We start from the raw sequence: 19,728 nt of genomic DNA on the forward strand, positions 1-19,728 counted from the left end.
CACATTGGGCTAACTTGGATTTTTTGGGGGCAAAAAGATCATTATCTGGCTAATAATGGGGTCCTCAATTAATAAAATGGGCCATTGTGTTTGAAATGCCAGGGCCGATTTCTGGTCCCAGTCCGCCCCTGGCCATGAGAGTGTGAGTTGATTGTTTCGATAAGTCTGTGCTTGGATGCACAGGTGGTTATGTTTGTGTGTGTGCGTCTGTTTGTCTGTCTTCATTTTGCTTAATTTCCACTGGGAAATCTACCATCTACATGCACTGGGAGCAAGGAAAAACGAGGTAGCAGCAGCGAGAGAAGATGAAACACCACAGAGGAAGAATCTCTCACTCTCTGTCTCTCTCTCCCTCTCTCACCTCCACATTCATCAGTATTGGTTTCAGTTGTACAGCCTTTTTATTGATGCATACCAGTGGCTGATTCAGGTATAGGCGACGTGGGCAGCCGCCCGGGGTGGCATCTTGCAGAGGGATGGCACGGGGCACCCGCACCAAAAACTTTTTCAGAATGGTGACATTTGAGCTATCGGTTTTCTATCGCTCATTTGCATGTCACGTCAATGATATCATGTCACTGTGTGGGACTGTGGGTCAATTAACCTTGTCGGAGTGGGCGCCCTGATTCTAGTTTGTGAGCCAGGCAGGCTACTGCCTGGGAAGGTCTCCCACTCAGAAGTACAAAATGGGGAGGGGGGTGGGGGTAGGTTGACCTCAGGTCTCCCCACTGGAAGCCTGAGGTTGGGGGAGCGGGGAATCTATCAAATAGCGCACCTCTAACTCTGTACAGTACTAATGCAATCAGTAAAATCAGTCATACTATGAAATGATACCAAATAAACCACCATAAATAACCATAGTTTCACAGACATATGGTTGCATTTTTTGTGTAAAATCGTTAAGAATAATATAGTTTAGTCTTGACTCTTGGTTAAAACCTGTTTGGGACAGGGGTCAGTATTTTCACCAGAGTAGACTGCCTGCTACTTGGGCCCAGAGTCAAATATTTGCATATTATTAGTAGATTTGGATGGAAAACACTCTTTGTTTCTGAAACTGTTTGAATGATGTCTGTGAGTATAACAGAACTCATATGGCAGGCATATGGCAGACCTGAGAAAAATCCAACCAGGAAGTGGGAAATCTGAGGCTTGTAGTTTTTCAAGTGATTCCCTATCCAAACTACAATGTCTGTGGGGTCATTCTTCACTTCCTGAGGCTTCCACTAGATGTCAACAGTCTTTAGAACCTTGTTTCATGCTTCTACTGTGACTGAGGAGAGAATAAGAGCTGACTCAACAAGTGGACTGCCTGAGGCCAATGAGTTGTTTACTGCACAGTCACGCAGGTGTGCCGTTCCTTCTTTTTCCTTTGTAATGAATACGCTATTGTCCAGTTGGAATATTATCGAAGATTTATGATAAAAAGACCCTAAGGATTGATTGTAAACATCGTTTGACATGTTTCTACGAACGGTAATGGAACTTTTTGACTTTCGTCTAGGGTTTTGCGCTCGCGCATTGTGCCTTTGGAATAGTGATCTGAATGCGTGAACAAAACGGAGGTATTTGGACATAAATATGGAGTTTATTGAAGAAAACAAACATTTGTTGTGGAAGTGGGAGTCCTGGGAGTGCATTCCGGCGAAGATCAGCAAAGGTAAGTGAAGATTTATAATACTATTTCTGAGTTCTGTTGAATCCAGAACTTGGCGGGTAACTGTATAGCTTGCTTTGATGGCTGAGCTCTGTACTCAGAATATTGAACAATGTGCTTTCGCCGTAAAGCTGTTTTGAAATCTGTCACAGCGGTTGCATTAAGGAGAAGTGTATGTATAATTCTTTCAATAACTGTTGTAAATGTTATCAACGTTTATGATGAGTATTTTTGTAAATTGATGTGCTCATTCACCGGAGGTTTTGGAGGCAAAACATTTTCTGAACATCACGTGCCAATGTAAAATGGGGTTTTTGGGTATAAATATGAACTTTATCAAACAAAACGTGTAACATTGAGTCCTGGGAGTGTCATCTGATGAAGATCGTCAAAGGTTAGTGATTAATTTTAGCTGTATTTCTGGTTTTTGTGACGCCTCTCCTTGCTTGGAAAATGGCTGTGTGGTTTTTCTTGTCAAGGTGATGTCCTAACATAATCTAATGCTATGCTTTCGCCATAAAGCCTTTTTGAAATTGGACAATGTGGTTGGATTAATGAGAAGTTTATCTTTAAAATGATGTAAAATAGTTGATTGTTTGAGAAATTTGAATTATAAGATTTTTGTTGTTTTGGATTTCGCGCCCTGCTATTCCATTGGCTGTTGGCGAGGGGTCCCGCTAGCGGAACGTCTGTCCTCAACAGGTTGTGTTGTGGGATGGGTAATGTATTGATGCTCAAGTGCCAAATCAACACAAATTTGTTTCTATTTGTCTTTGTTACTTCTTTTTGATATTTGAGTCTTATTTTTGTATATATTTTTATATTTATATAGTTTTAAATGTTATGATTATTTATTTGTGTTGTTCCAAATGTCTGAATAAAAATTACAGTTAGTGCAGAATTGTGCTTTTTTGAGGGGGGGTGCTGAAGGGGGGGTTCGCCCCGGGAGCCATACAAGCTAGAACCGCCACTGATGCATACAAGCCAATGACTGTAAGAAACACACAAACAGCGCACACTGAAAGACACCCACACACACACACACACACACACACACACACAATACTGTGCCCAGAAACACACACAGCAACATGATGTATTGAGAGAGGTGATATGTGTGTATTGATAAAACATCACTCACCTCTAACAGTAACAAAGACGGACAAACACCATGAAACAGTGTGTGACTCACAGCACAGCAGGTGGAACACAATCTAAAAGCATTAATTCTCTCAGATGGTGTCTGCTCCCTGGGGAAGTAACCCACAGCGTTGGGGAGAATTCCACAAAATAACTTTTGCTTGCTTTCACAAGAACTGAAAATATCAGTTTCAGGCTGTGATTTACTGATGTTATTGCCATGCTGGCTTGTTCCTTGGTCCTGGACCATCCAGTCAGGCAGGGATCAGGATATGTTTCACAGACACAGGATGCTCCTGGATGCTACTGACAAAATCACTCACACACAATGATAACTGATATGGACACATACACACACTGATGACACTTGTTTATGATTAAATAAAGTTTTCCCATGGAGGGAAGGTTCTTTCTGTTCTGATCTGTGTACCAACTGGCATAAGGTTGCGGTGCTACAGACACTCATAGCAGCACTATAAACACTCATAACACAGTGTGTGTGGGTTCACAGTGCCAGCGGGAGAAGGTTGCTTCATTTTCATCAGCCCATTCATCTGAAGAGTATGCAACAGGGCTTACTGCTTCACTAACCAATCACAGTCCAGCCTTGGTCATCAATCTTTATCCAATCACAGTCTGGTGGTGAGGAGATTGTGAAAACAAAGATAACGGCAGGATGACAGATGAAGTGTTGGGTCTCAGCCATACAGTGTTGGGGTCAGGGTCATGGAGTAAGAGCTCAGGGGTTAGAAGTCAGGGGTCATGGTTGGTGCTGCTCCTGCAAGCTCACTAGTCTGCAGCTGGAGTCCTAGAGGCTGAGCTGGAGCCTGGGGTTGTAGGTGTTTGGTGATGACATCTCTGTGCGTCCGTTGCTCCTGTAGCTCCCTCTCTCCCCTTCCAGAGATGGAGACAGAGCAGTGTAGATGACCATAGATGCTCCCTGGGACGGGAGCACACACACACACACACACACACACACACACACACACACACACACAGAGGCTGTTATACAAACACACACAACCAGCAGCACTTCACTGGCATAAAGACAGAGCTAGATATGCAAACTCACACGAAAAGCCTGCAGTTTTCCTACATCAACATTACTTTTGATCCTAGTTCTACAGTGTGTGTGTGTGTGTGTTAATGTGATAGCGCTGAGAAGCCTGTGATTAATGTCGCATTTGTAGTTGCAGGGCAGAGGCTTCCCAAAGGTCATTTACTGAGGCAACTGCCTATAGTGATTACACTCTCTCTCTCTCTCTCTCACTCACACACACACACACACACACACACACACACACACACACACACACACACACACACACACACACACACACGGCTGCCTCCTTCCATCCCATCCTCCAGACATTAAGTGTCTCCAAGCCAAGTAATAATGTAAAATATGCAACACATTCTAAAATAAACCCACTAAAATAAACAACCACAGCTTAGTAAGCAAACCATCAAATGTTTTACAACTACATTTTCAGATGAAACACGTGTGTGTGTGTGTGTGTGTGTGTGTGTGTGTGTGTGTGTGTGTGTGTGTGTGTGTGTGTGTGTGTGTGTGTGTGTGTGTGTGTGTGTGTGTGTGTGTGTGTGTGTTTGAGAGTCATGGGACAATGATTTATGCATTCAGAATTTTCTCTCTTAAGCTTCACAAGTTCTCTCTCTCCGTCTAGCTTTGCCTATATACTGACTTAGTGAAATGCCACAGCACACATTTTAAGACACTTATTCTGTAATTAACTTCTTGAATAAATCATTCAGATTTCTTCTGAAAGCGTTGACAGTAGTGTCAGTGATGCTGAAGTTAGTTTGGGGAATTATCACTTATGTCTTCCCTTTATTTAGATACTGGATTAGTAGTGTGTGTACCCTAAAGAGCAGACGTGTGATGGGGGGAAGAGGTGGCGGTAGAGCGACGTGTCGACCATCCCAGGGTCCACTGCACATGAGCTCACTGGGAACCCTCTTCTATTCAGCCTCTGTTGCAGGTGGGACAAAAATAAGAGCAGCGCCAGCTTGGGACGAATAATAATGTCTAAAGAGAGAAAGATGTTGAGAAAAGTGGGAGTGGGGAGAAATAAGGAGAGGTGGAGTGTGTTTATGTGTGTGTGCGCGTGTGTGCGTGCGTGCGTGCGCGTGCGTGTGTGCATATGAGTGTCATGTGCAGCAGTAGGCCCCACCTCTTGACAGTCTGGATGAATTGCCTGACTGACAGCAAAGACGCCAAATCCAACTGCTCAAACTCCACTGAGTACACAAAACACACACACAGCAGTCACTTAAATACACTACACAGTACATACACATATTTATTTATTTATTTATTTATTAGAAATGTTGCCGGATGAAATCTCTTGAGATGCACCATCTAATTTTCAACAGTATATTCAAAACGAATAGATTGTCCTTTGGGCAGATCATCTGAGCGCACACATAAACATGCGTACACACTCACACACCCTTACAACAAAAACATGTCAAATAGTGGTTTTCACATGTATTACATTTTGAGTTCACACATTAACACCACCATTTCACATATAAGGAGAGTAACATGTTTTCACCTCACATGTAAACTGCCGTTTCACGTATGAGAATCGGATTGGCAGCTTCACGTGAAAATCTTTCACATGGGAAAATGTAATTGCAAATTCCCATGTGAAAATCAATCACGTGATAAAATCTAATTTGCAGATTCATACGTGAAAAACTTTCACGCGATTGTTTTTCACATGTGAACTTGCAATTCCACATGTGAAAGTGAGATTACCACATGTAAAAGTTTCACATATGATACTGCAAATTTGATTTTTACATGTGAACTTGCAATTCCACAAGTGAAAGTGAAAATCACATTTGCAGTATCATATGTAAGAAAACTCCACATTTACTCCAATGTTTATAAACAAAGTAATGTAAAAAAAAAAAAATTATAGCCTAAAAACATGATTAAAACTATAATTTTGATATCATGGATTGTCAGTCCTTGCATCCATAGCGTAGTCTATGGATTTGAGAGTGGTTGCATTTCTACAGCCTCATCCCTCAGCTGTTTACAGAACTGTAAACAGGATTGCTGCTTTAAACACCTTTAGTAGAGTCATAGTGACATTATATGGTGCAATCCTCTAGCGTGAGTTCCTTTAATAGAGTCATAGTGATATTATATGGTGCAATCCTCTAGCGTGAGTTCCTTTAATAGAGTCATAGTGATATTATATGGTGCAATCCTCTAGCGTGAGTTCCTTTAATAGAGTCATAGTGTTATTACATGGTGCAATGCTCTAGCGTGAGTTCCTTTAATAGAGTCATAGTGATATGGTACAATCCTCTAGCGTGAGTTCCTTTAATAGAGTCATAGTGTTATTATATGGTGCAATCCTCTAACGCGAGTTCCTTTAATAGAGTCATAGTGATATTATATGGTGCAATCCTCTAACGTGAGTTCCTTTAATAGAGTCATAGTGTTATTATATGGTGCAATCCTCTAACGTGAGTTCCTTTAATAGAGTCATAGTGATATGGTACAATCCTCTAGCGTGAGTTCCTTTAATAGAGTCATAGTGATATTATATGGTGCAATCCTCTAACGTGAGTTCCTTTAATAGAGTCATAGTGTTATTATATGGTGCAATCCTCTAGCGTGAGTTACTTTTGTGCCATCAATATCAAGCAAAACAACTGAAGTCAGGAACAACATTCTTAGTATTGCAAACAAAAATAATGATATTAAAAGCAAAACATAAACCCAAAAGTAATGATAAGAAAACATTACAAGGAAATCATTTTTAAATGCAAGAGCCAATTACAGTGGCAAGAAAAAGTATGTAAACCCTTTGGAAATACCTGGATTTCTGCATAAATTGGTCATAAAATTTGATCTGATCTTCATCTAGGTCACAACAATAGAGAAAACAGTCTGCTTCATCTAATAACACAAACAATTATACGTTTTCATGTCTTTATTGAACACACCGTGTAAACATTCACAGTGCACGGTGGGAAAAATATGTGAACCCTTGGATTTAATAACTGGTTGACCCTCCTTTGGCAGCAATAACCTCAACCAAATGTTTTCTGAAGTTGCGGATCAGACCTGCACAATGGTCAGGAGGAATTTTGGACCATCCCTCTTTACAAAACTGTTTCAGGTCAGCAATATTCTTTGGATGTCTGGTGTGATCTGCTCTCTTGAGGTCATGCCACATCATCTCAATCGGGTTGAGGTCAGGACTCTGACTGGGCCACTCCAGAAGGTGTATTTTCTTCTGTTCAAGCCATTCTGTTGTTGATTTACCTCTGTTTTGGGTCGTTGTCCTGTTGCATCACCCAGCTTCTGATGAGCTTCAATTGCCGGACAAATAGCCTAACATTCTCCTTCAAAATGTCTTGATAAACTTGGGAATTCATTTTTCCGTCGATGATAGCAAGCTGTCCAGGACCTGAGGCAGCTAAGCAGCCCCAAACCACGATGTTCACTCCACCATACTTTACAGTTGGGATGAGGTTTTGGTGTTGGTGTGCTGTGCCTTTTTTTCTCCACACATAGTGTTGTGTGTTCCTTCCAAACAACTCAACTGTAGTTTCATCTGTCCACAGAATATTTTGCCAATAGTGCTGTGGAACATCCAGGTGCACTTTTGCAAACTTCAGACGTGCAGCAATGTTTTTTTGGACAGCAGTGGCTTCTTCTGTGGTGTCCTCCCATGAACACCATTCTTGTTTAGTGTTTTATGTATTGTAGACTCGTCAACAGAGATGTTAGCATCTTCCAGAGATTTCTGTAAGTCTTTAGCTGACAGTTTAGGATTCTTCTTAACCTCATTGAGCATTCTGCGCTGTGCTCTTACAGTCATCTTTGCAGGACGGCCACTCCTAGAGAGAGTAGCAACAGTGCTGAACTTTCTCCATTTACAGACAATTTGTCTTACCGTGGACTGATGAACATCAAGGCCTTCAGAGATACTTTTGTAACCCTTTCCAGCTTTATGCAAGTCAACAATTCTTAATCTTAGGTCTTCTGAGATCTCTTTTGTTCGAGGCATGGTTCACATCAGGCAATGCTTCTTGTGAATAGCAAACTCACATTTTGTGAGTGTTTTTTTATAGGGCAAGGCAGCTCTAACCAACATCTCCAATCTCGTCTTATTGATTGGACTCAAAGTTAGCTGACTCCTAACTCCAATTAGCTTTTGGAGAAATCATTAGCCTAGGGGTTCACATACTTTTCCCAACCTACACTGTGAATGTTTAAATTATGTATTCAATATAGACAAGAAAAATACAATCCTTTGTGTGTTATTAGTTTAAGCACACTATGTTTGTCTATTGTTGTGACTTATAGATAAAGATCAGATCAAATTTGATGACCAATTTATGCAGAAATCCAGGTAATTCCAAAGGGTTCACATACTTTTTCTTGCCACTGTAATTGTAAATGGATGCCAAAAAATATTTTTATAATTCAATTATATAAAACACCTCTCTTTTTCCTGCAATTTCCCCCATCTATGGTTATGTTACCCTGACCTTTAATTTCTCTGCCTTTTTACCAGTTGCAAGTTTTGCCACATAAATTCCATCAACATAACACCCTGCATCCCACTAATGGTTTTCATCTGAAGCTAGGCAAGGTCGTGAGGGAAAAACACATGAAAAATGTACATGTGAAATTTCACTAGTGACTAGTGAATATTTTGTTTTTTCACTACATGATTTTTTCATGTTTTTTTGTAAGGGAGGGTGCACACACACACACACACACACACACACACACCAGGAGCGAGAGGACGTTTGGTGAGAAGCTCTTGCCTCACATGATAATAAACCTTCTGTCAGATTGTCATTCAGAAACACGCACGCGCATGCAAGTGCATACACTCCTCCCTACCCCCACCTCATCGCCCCATCGGCACATTGTCATTCAGAGGACAGAGCTAAATGCTGCTCACCTCCCCCCACTTCCTCCCCCTCCCAACTCACCCCCATCAATCAGAGCACTGTCACGCTGCCCCCCCTCCCCCCCATTCCCTAACACCCCTCAACGCCTGCCTCTTAGTCTTAACGAAAAGAAATCGATCCTGCAACAGTCCCAGTCTGGAAATATACTTCAATGACGCCCTCTCTACCTCTAACTGACGTGACGCACTAGATCAGAGGGTCATTCTGTCTTATAACTAGGGAATGATTTCTACCTTTGTAAAGGTGTGTTCACTCTCCAGCCAATCAGTAATATCCAGAGCCAAGGAGACACAAAACCAAACAGGGTTGTGTGGACTGTGACCTTTGGCCTCTGTTCTCCTCACACGAATCCTCTTCACAGCAGACACACCCTCCCGCTCATGCTGTCCAGCTAGAGAGAGAGAAGAGGGAAGGGGAAGAGAGAATACTGATGTATTTAAACTCCTAATTAAACACACCCAGTAAACACTCAGAGAGAGAGAGAGACACACACACGCACAAACATGCACCTGAACTACGTTAGGAATAATACATTCACACTGGTAGGCCTATAGAGTACAGTATGTTGTGTTACTGTAGCCCTACCTATGATAACGTGTGCCCCCAGGCTGGCCATGTGTCTTGTGGTCTCAAAGCAGATTCCCCTGATGCCTCCCGTCACTATACCAACTCTGCCATGTTGTCTGGGCAGCTCTAGAGAAATGAAATAAACAAAAGTACAAATGGAATGGAGCAATAAACATGGTGCAAATCTTAGGGTGTTTTTACATGTAGTCCACTTTAAAATAACCGATCTCAGTCCTCTCTAAAGAGAACTCTGGGGTAAAAAAAAGCTAAATAATTCAGTTATCTTTGTATTCACACTGCCCTTGCCTTTGAATGAGGACTCAACTCTTTTGCCAGATCATTTCCCCTTTTTTGTGGTCCGAGTCCTCTTTGCATTCACATTGCAAAGATCGAAGATCTTTTTCCAACATTCACAAAATTTACTCTGGGTTTTTACAATATGCAGGACAAGCCATTCCATCAGATCGTGTTATCGGACAGCTAGATAACTACTTACAGTTGAAGTCGGAAGTTTACATACACTTAGGTTGGAGTCATTAAAACTTGTTTTTCATCCACTCCACAAATTTCTTGTTAACAAACTATACTTTTGGCAAGTCAGTTAGGACATCTACTTTGTGCATGACTGTAACGATCGTCTGGAAGAGGGGACCAAGATGCAGCGTGGTAAGTGGTCATAATGATTTTTAATGAGACACTTCAAAAACAAACAGGGAAAACGAAAGCCAACAGTTCTCCCAGGTGAACACACACAAGACAGAAAACAAAGAAATACAAAAACATAGAAAAATGAACATAGAACGCCCACCCAATGTAACACACTGGCCGAACCAAATAAAGAACAAAAACCCCTCTCTATGGCCAGGGTGTTACAGTACCCCCCCCAAAGGTGCGGACTCCGGCCGCAAAACCTGACTCTGAAGGGGAGGGTCCGGGTGGGCCTTCTTACGGCGGCGGCTCAGGTGCGGGACGTGGCCTCCGCTCCACCCTCGGCGTCGCCCACTTAGGTGGCACCCCTGGCCGCGCCGGAGGACTGGTGGGCGACCCTGACTGCGCCCGGCTGGCGGGCGATTCTGGTTGAGCCCGGCTGGCGGGCGACACTGGCTGCGCACGGTTGGCGGGCGACCCTGGCTGCGCCCGGCTGGCGGGCGATTCTGGTGGCTCCGGAGGCTCCGGGCTGGCGGGCGGCTCCGGCGGCACTGACCCAGGATTCACCAGGCTGGCGGGCGACCCTGGTGGCTCCGGAGGCTCCGGGCTGGTGGGCGGCTCCGGCGGCACTGACCCAGGATTCACCAGGCTGGGGAGACCTGAAGGAGGCCTGGCCCTGGGCGCAGGCACAGGACTCACCAGGCTGGGGAGACATGAAGGAGGCCTGGCCCTGGGCGCAGGCACAGGACTCACCGGGCTGGCGAGCGGCTCCGGCGGCTCCGGACAGGCGGGCGGCTCTGGCGGCTCCGGACTGGCGGGCGGCTCTGGCGGGCGGCTCTGGCGGCTCTGGCGGGCGGCTCTGGACTGGCGGGCGGCTCTGGCGGCTCCGGACAGGCGGGCGGCTCTGGCGGCTCCGGACAGGCGGGCGGCTCTGGCGGCTCCAGACTGGGAATGCGCACTGTAGGCCTGATGCGTGGGACTGGCTTTGGAGACGCCAAACTAGTAACACACACCTTCAGGCTAGTGCGGGGAGCAGGAACAGGACGTACTGGAGAGAGAGTGCGAGGCAGGCACCTGAGAAGCATGGGTAGTTGACTCAGGCCTCACCCCTGGTCCAGCCGAACTACCCGTGTGCCCCCCCCCAAAAAAAAAAATTGGGGGCTGCCTCTCGTTCTTCCCAGATAGGCTCCGATATCTTTCGATCACCTGGCCCCATGTCCAGTCTTTCCTCCCCAGCCACTCCTGACGAGACCAGGTGTCCATCTCCTCCCGAGCACGCTGCTTGATCCAGTTGTGGTGGGTAGTTCTGTAACGATCGTCTGGAAGAGGGGACCAAGATGCAGCGTGGTCAGTGGTCATAATGATTTTTAATGAGACACTTCAAAAACATACAGGGAAAACGAAAGCCAACAGTTCTGCCAGGTGAACACACACAAGACAGAAAACAAAGAAATACAAAAACATAGAAAAATGAACATAGAACGCCCACCCAATGTAACACCCTGGCCTAACCAAAATAAAGAACAAAAACCCCTCTCTATGGCCAGGGCGTTACAATGACACAAGTCATTTTTCCAACAATTGTTTACAGACAGATTATTTCACTTATAATTCACTGTATCACAATTCCAGTGGGTCAGAAGTTTACATACGCTAAGTTGACTGTGCCTTTAAACAGCTTGGAAAATTCCAGAAGAAGATGTCATGGCTTTAGAAGCTTCTGATAGGCTAATTGACATCATTTGAGTCAATTGGAGGTGTAACTGTGGATGTATTTCAAGGCCTACCTTCAAACTCAGTACCTCTTTGCTTGACAACATGGGAAAATCAAAAGAAATCAGCCAAGACCTCAGAAAAAAAATTGTAGACCTCCACAAGTCTGGTTCGTCCTTGGGAGCAATTTCCAAATGCCTGAAGGTACCACGTTCATCTGTACAAACAATAGTACGCAATTATAAACACCATGGGACCACGCAGCCATCATACCTCTCAGGAAGGAGATGCATTCTGTGTCCTAGAGATTAACGTACTTTGGTGCGAAAAGTGCAAATCAATCCCAGAACAACAGCAAAGGACCTTGTGAAGATACTGGAGAAAACAGGTAAAAAAGTATCTATATCCAGAGTAAAACGAGTCCTATATCGACATAACCTGGAAGGCCAATCAGTAAGGAAGCTAAAGCTCGGTCGCAAATGGGTCTTCCAAATGGACAGTGACCCCAAGCAGACTTCCAAAGTTGTGGCAAAATGGCTTAAGGATAACAAAGTCGAAGTATTGGAGTGGCCATCACAAAGCCCTGACCTCAATCCTATAGATAATTTGTGGGCAGAACTGAAAAAACATGTGCGGGAAAGAAGCCACTGCTCCAAAACAACCATATAAAAGCCAGACTACAGTTTGCATCTGCACATGAGGACAAAGATTGTACTGTTTGGCCATAATGACCATCGTTATTTTAGGAGGAAAAAGGAGGATGCTTGCAAGCTGAAGAATACCATCCCAACATGGGTGGCAGCATCATGTTGTGGGGGTGCTTTGCTGCAGGAGGGACTGGTGCACTTCACAAAATAGATGGCATCATGAGGGAGGAAAATGATGTGGATGGAAAATGATGTGGATATATTGAAGCAACATCTCCAGACATCAGTCAGGAAGTTAAAGCTTGGTCGCAAATGGGTCTTCCAAATGGACAATGACCCCAAGCATACTTCCAAAGTTGTGGCAAAATGGCTTAAGGATAACAAAGTCAAGGTATTGGAGTGGCCATCACAAAGCCCTGACCTCAATCCCATAGAAAATTTGTGGGCAGAACTGAAAAAACATGTGCGAGCAAGGAGGCCTACAAACCTGACTCAGTTACACCAGCTCTGTCAGGAGGAATGGGCCAAAATTCACCCAACTTATTGTGGGAAGCTTGTGGAAGGCTACCCGAAGCATTTGACCCAGGTTAAACAAGTATGTAAACTTCTGACCGACTGGGAATGTGATGAAAGAAATAAAAGCTGAAATAAATAATTCTCTACTATTATTCTGACATTTCACATTCTTAAAATAAAGTGGTGATCCTAACTAACCTAAGACAGGGAATTTTTACTAGGATTAAATGTCAGGAATTGTGAAAAACTGAGTTTAAATGTATTTGGCTAAGGTGTATGTAAACTTCCGACTTCAACTGTACATTTTGGAAGTTAATAGATTGCATTTAGTTAAAAGACAGTAATTGTAATCAGAAGATACTATTAACATGTCAATATTATTGGTAACAGAATAAATAGCAGAAGAATCACTGCAGATTAAATAATGCTGTAATTGAAAATTGTACACCCAATCTAGGCTACTGCCCCTAGAATAGAATTGAGTTAGATTAGATTTTGTACCCTATGTTGTGATTCTCACCAAATATGTTGTCTTCTCACACTATTCAAACCCCACCATCAATAAACAGCTTATGAAGCTCTATTAGCCAATAGATCACATATTGAAAACAAATAATCTGAACTGAAAACTCCACACATATTTTGGAATTTCTGTCCATCCTTGACAATTGCTAATCAATATCCAAAAACAGCACACGTTTTTTTCCACGAACCTGCACATGATCTTCTTCTCTCATTTGTGGCACCAATGTGAGGGGTTATGGCAGGGGAAATGGTGTTGCAGTAGTCTAGTGTGTGGTGAGGGAATAAACTGGGGAGCTTTGTGTTCACATTGCCCTAAAAAAGGGAACCGGACCGTGGAATTCAAGCGAACCGAACTCAGACCACCTCTCGAGATGGTGTGTGTCTGTGTCTGTGTGTGTGTGTGTGTGTGTGTGTGTGTGTGTGTGTGTGTGTGTGTGCTCAGTAGTAGAATTGGGACAAATTTGTGTTGTAGTCACGACAGACATATATATACAGTACTAATCAAAAGTTTGGACACACCTACTCATTCCAAGGTTTTTCTTTATTTTTACTATTTTCTACATTGTAAATAGTGAAGACATCAAAACTATGAAATAGCACATATGGAATCATATAGTAACCATAAAAGTGTTAAACAAATCAAAATATATTTTATATCTGAGATTCTTCAAAGTAGCCACCATGACATATTTGCACACTCCTGGAATTCTCTCAACCAGCTTCTTGAGGTAGTCACCTGGAATGCATTTCAATTAACAAGTGTGCCTTGTTAAAAGTTAATCTGTGTAATTTCTTTCCTTCTTAGTTCATTTGAGCCAATCAGTTGTGTTGTGACAAGGTAGGGTTGGTATCCAGAAGATAGCCCTATTTGGTAAAAGACCGAGTCCATATTATGGCAAGAACAGCTCAAATAAGCAAAGAGAATCGACAGTCCATCATTACTTTAAGACAAGAAGGTCAGTCAATCCGGATGATTTCAAGAACAGTCGCAAAAACCGTCAAGCGCTATGATGAAACTGGCTCTCATGAGGACCGCCACATGAAAGGAAGAGTTACCTCTGCTGCAGAAGATAGGTTCATTTGAGTTACCAGCCACAGAAATTGCAGCCCAAATAAATGCTTCACAGAGTTCAAGTAACAGACACATCTCAACATCAACTGTTCAGAGGAGACTGCGTGAATCAGGCCTTCATGGTCAAATTGCTGCAAAGAAACCACTACTAAAGGACACCAATAAGAAGAAGAGACTTGCTTGGGTCAAGAAACATGAGCAATGGAAATTAGACCGGTGGAAATCTGTCTTTTGTCAGATGAGTCCAAATGTGAGATTTTTGGTTCCAACTGCCGTGTCTTTGTGAGACGCAGAGTAGGTGAACGGATGCTCTCCGCATTTGTGGTTCCCACCGTGAAGCATGGAGGAGGAGGTGTGATGGTGTGGGGGTGCTTTGCTGGTGATACTGATTTATTTAGAATTCAAGGCACACTTAACCAGCATGGCTACCACAGCATTCTGCAGCATTACACCATCTCATCTTGTTGGCGCTTAGTGGGACTATCATTTGTTTTTTAACAGGACAATGACCCAACACACCTCCAGGCTGTGTAAGGGCTATTTGACCTAGAAGGAGAGTGATGGAGTGCACATTCAGATGACCTGGCATCCACAATCACCCGACCTCAACCCAATTGAGATGGTTTGGGATGAGTTGGACCACAGAGTCAAGGAAAAGCAGCCAACAAGTGTTCAGCATATGTGGGAACTCCTTCAAGACTGTTGGAAAAGCATTCCAGGTGAAGCTGGTTGAGAGAATGCCAAGAGTGTGCAAAGCTGTCATCAAGGCAAAGGGTGGCTACCTTGAAGAATATAAAATCAAAAATATATTTTGATTTATTTAACACTTTTTTGGTTACTACATGATTCCATATGTGTTATTTCATAGTTTTGATGTCTTCACTATTATTCTCCAATTTAGAAAAAATAAAGAAAAACCCTTGAATGAGTAGGTGTGTCCAAATGTTTTACTGGTACCGTATAGTTAAGCAAACTTTTCTATGCATGTTGTTAACCAGCACCTCAAGTACAAGATCCTAAGTAACAGTTGGTTGCAGTTCCCTGTGCAACATTAATATGAATAACATCACTTCCTGATATGGCAACTGCTCAGCATCTGACCGTATGGCGCTACAGAAGGTAGTGCGTACGGCCCAGTACATCAATGGGGCCAAGCTTCCGGCCATCCAGTCCTACATACTAGGTGGTGTCAGAGGAAGGCCCAAAACATTGTCAAAGACTCCAGTCACCCAAGTCATAGACTGTTGAACAATTAATCAAATGGCCACCCGGACTATTTGCATTGACACCCCTTCCATTCGTTTTTACAGTGCCACTACTCACTGTTTATTATCTAAGCATAGTCACTTTACCCCTACCTACTGTACATGTAAAATTACCTCAACTAACCTGTACCCCCACACATTGATTTGGTACTGGTACCCCCTGTATATAGCCTCATTATTGTTATTCTATTGTGTTACTTGATTCCATTTTTTTAAAATGTTTTAGTTTAGTTTCTTTTGCAAATATTTTCTTAACTCTATTTTATTAAAACTGCATTGTTGGTTAAGGGCTCGTATGTAAGCATTTCACGGTAAGGTCTACCTGTTGTATTTGGCGCATGTGACAAATAACATGTGATTTGATCAATATTGCTACATGTTCTCATTTTTTATTTTTACAAGAAAGGCAGACTCTACCTAACTTTGGCTTTTAGTCCATGTCTGCAATAAACTGGAATTTGAACTGAACGGTTGTTTAATGTCTCTGACTGTCCATTACATTATTTTGTAGATTTTATTTACATTCACACAGTCTTTCAGGTGTATAGGTCTTCGGGTGGCCCTACGAGGCCTTGTGTGAGGAGTGTTGATTACATCAGGAGGTGTTTGACCTGTGATGTTTGGATCTTATTGTTGAGGTGCAGCGTTCACCTCTAGGTTGTGTTCCGCACCCTGCTGGGCATCAGCTGGTGCTCTGTTTACTGGCTCTGTGCCAGGCTCCTCAACAGTGAGGAATTCCTCTATTTCTCTGCTCTTCCTCAGGTGTTTCCTGTTCCTTCTGAAGACTTCTCCCTGTCCTCACCTCGTAGGACCTTTGCTCCACAGGTCTGACTACTGTGGCCCTCTGCCACCACTGTTTCTGTCCTGTGAGTGGCTGAACTCTCACCCTGTCATCTTGTTGCAGCACTGTTAGATCCTTAGCAGAGGTGTTGTAGTACTTTGCCTGTCTCTGCTGTCTTTCTTTGAACCTTCCTGCTGACAGTTTGTCATCACCGGTCTCAGTAGATTTTCACTCATTACCAGAAGTGTCTTTGTATCTCCCCATGAGCGCCATTACAGGGCTGCTGTATGTTCCTTGTGATGGGTATTTCTGTGATCCAACATGGCCAGGTATGGGTCAGTACCTGCTCTCTTTCCTTTTGCCATTAGTCTTTTGGATGTTTTCACAGCCAATTCCACTTTCTCATTACTTTGCGGGTGTTCTGGAGATTATGTTTTGTGTTTAAAGTCGCAAGCCTTGCTGAAAGAGTACTGGGGGCCATTGTCTGAGTAAAGGATGTCAGGTATCCCATAGCGTGCAAAGTGTGTTTTCGGTTTTGGAATGACCTTTTTCGACTGTGCGTTCTCCAAATGGTCCACTTCCCAGAAGTTTGAGAGGTATTCAACTGTGACCATGAAGTCTCTGTCGTTGAAGTGGAAAAGGTCGATCCCTATTTTTTCCCAAGGGACGCTTTGGTGCTTCTTGTGGCCTCAGCATCTCTTTCTGCTGCTTCACACCCCATGCAGTGCAGGTGCTACATTGTTCCATTCATGTCTGGCCAGTAGACACACTTGCGAGCTCTTCTCAGACATCCCTCAATTCCTGTGTGAGGAATGGATTCTCTGCATTATCTCTCACCTGAGGGCAGCAGGCACAACGACTCGCTCACCTCTGAAGATAACAACATTTTGCACACTCGGCTCATCTCTGTTGTGAAAATACATGGCTACTTCAAAGGGTACATGTTCTTTCACTTCAGGCCACCACTGCAGGATCAACATTTTCAGTGTCTGGAGCTCCTGGTCCAGATCAGTGTCTCTCTGAATGGCCTTTAGTCTCTCGGAGACACAGGCAGGTCGGGCAGCACCACTTGTCTTCCAGGAACGTATCGGAGACTGACCTTGTAGTTTTGGAGTCTCATGATCATGTGTTGTAGTCTTTTTAGTGTGTTGAGAAGAGGCTTTGTCATGATGCTCTCTGGAGGCTTGTGATATGACTGCACTTCCACAGCTCGTCCATATGTGAATTGGTGGAACCTCTTCATGCCAAAAACCACTGCAAACAGCTCCTTCTCTATCTGTGCATACCTCTTTTCAGTCTCTGTCAGGGCTCTGCTGGCATATGCTATTGGTTGTCCTCCCTGCATCAAGGCTGCTCCTAACCCACTTTCTGAAGCATCACATTGTAGTACAAGCTGTTCTGTTGGGTTGTAGCATTTCAGCACAGGGGTTTGTGCAATGGCATCCCTGATTTTCTTGAAAGCCAGCTCATGTCTCTCTGACCACTCCCACAGTGAGTCCTTGTGTGTTAGCTGCAGCAGTGGCTCACAGAACTCTGTGGCGTGGCTGCAGAACTTGGCTAGGTAGTTTACCATGCCCAGGAAGCACTGCACCCCCTGCACATCTGTAGGCCTAGGCATCTGTCTGATGGCTGTCACTTTTCCTGGGTCCACTTTCAACCCCTCTGATGTTAGCAGGTGGCCAATATAGGGCACTTCCTTCGCCGAAGCTGCAGCTTCTCCGGATTCAGCTTGATATTGAGCTTCCTGCAACTGTCCAGGAGCATTCTCCGGTTCTTGTCATGGTCTAGAGTCGCTGCTTCATCATTGTCTTCTTCTCCCAAAATCAGGATGTCATCTGCAATGATTTTGACTCCTGGAAGACCATCCATTGCCTGGTTCAACTTACTCTGAAAGATCTCTGGGGCTGGACTGATTCCCATTGGCATGCGCAGCCACCTGTAGCGTCCCATGGGAGTAGAGAACGTGGTGAGATAGCTGGATTCCTCCTCCAGTTCCACATGCCAAAATCAGTTTTTCACATCACAAACAGAGAACACAGGTGCTCTGTTCAGATCTGGCAGCACATCTTCAATAGTGGGAAGTGGGTAATGGCTCCTCCAGAGCGCCTTGAGAGGTTTTAGATCAATACACACTCTTAGTTTTTCAGACGGTTTCTGCACTACGATCAGGCTGATAATCCAATCTGTGCTTTTTTCAACTGATTTTATCATCCTTCTTTTCTCTAGACCACCAAGCTCCTCTTTGAGTGGTTCATATAGTGCTGCTGGCACTCTTCTCTTTGGCAGCTGGACAGGCCTTACTCGCTCATCCATTTCCAGCTTCAGTTTGCCAGGTAAGCAGCCGTCTCCCTGGAAGACATCAGCGTAATCCTGTTTTATTTGCTCTTTAGTCCAGGATCCTGTTGTTTTCTGGATGGCCAGGATGTTGTGATGCTGCACTGTAATCAACTCCATTGTATGGATAGCCTTAATGCCTAGAATGGGCCTGTGCACATTATTGTTGACTACGATGAACTCAACTCTGTAGGTTTTCTTATTACGTGGATTGATCACTTTAAGTGTACACTTCCCCAGAGTACTCTTGTTATACATCACCAATACCTGACTGCAGGGCTCTAGGTGACTGGCTTTTATGAGGTTTGCAGGGATAACATTACAACTAGCACCACAATCTAGCTGAAATCTGACTTACATTTGTTGACCAGCATGGTTGTAAAGAGAGGTGCATTGGGGTCTGTGGTTTTCTCCTGAACCACATTGATGCTCTCTGACTTTGGCCCTAGTGTGATGCAGAGAACATCCTCACCGCTATCTGAGTCAGCTGACACATTATCCATTGCCAGGACTCTGTTTCTCTCGCACTTTTGTAAACCGTAGAGATTGTTTTATCACAGAATTGACATTTTTGTCCATATGCAGGGCATTTTTCATTTTTTCTCATGTGTCTGTCCACAGTATCTGTATTGTATAATGCTCTGTCCCTCTGTAGGGTCTCCTCTCCCTCTGTAGGGTCTCCTCTCCCTCTCGTTCCCTCTGTAGGGTCTCCTCTCCCTCTTGGCCCCTCTGTAGGGTCTCCTCTCCCTCTCGTCCCTCTCCCTCTCGTTCCCTCTGTAGGGTCTCCTCTCCCTCTTGGCCCCTCTGTAGGGTCTCCTCTCCCTCTCGGTCTCTCTGTATGTTAATGCATGCACTGCTACAGGGCCCTATGACTTTAGCAGTTCTTCCAA

General features: G+C 43.9%; 1 long non-coding RNA gene across 1 annotated transcript in view; it reads right to left on the reverse strand.

The window, feature by feature from the left end:
• Nucleotides 1-2,579: 2,579 nt before the first annotated feature.
• The window catches only part of LOC106582228 (uncharacterized), a 28,414-nt gene continuing 11,265 nt past the window's right edge, over nt 2,580-19,728 (reverse strand). Inside the window, exons 2-6 of the long non-coding RNA XR_001323273.2 lie at nt 9,356-9,463; nt 9,004-9,161; nt 4,990-5,056; nt 4,679-4,788; nt 2,580-3,737 (exon numbers count right to left, since the gene is read on the reverse strand). This is a non-coding gene — a long non-coding RNA (uncharacterized lncRNA). The remainder of the gene's footprint in view (nt 3,738-4,678; nt 4,789-4,989; nt 5,057-9,003; nt 9,162-9,355; nt 9,464-19,728) is intronic.

Source organism: Salmo salar, chromosome ssa21 (genome assembly GCF_905237065.1).
Source record: "Salmo salar chromosome ssa21, Ssal_v3.1, whole genome shotgun sequence".
Lineage (NCBI taxonomy): Eukaryota > Metazoa > Chordata > Actinopteri > Salmoniformes > Salmonidae > Salmo > Salmo salar.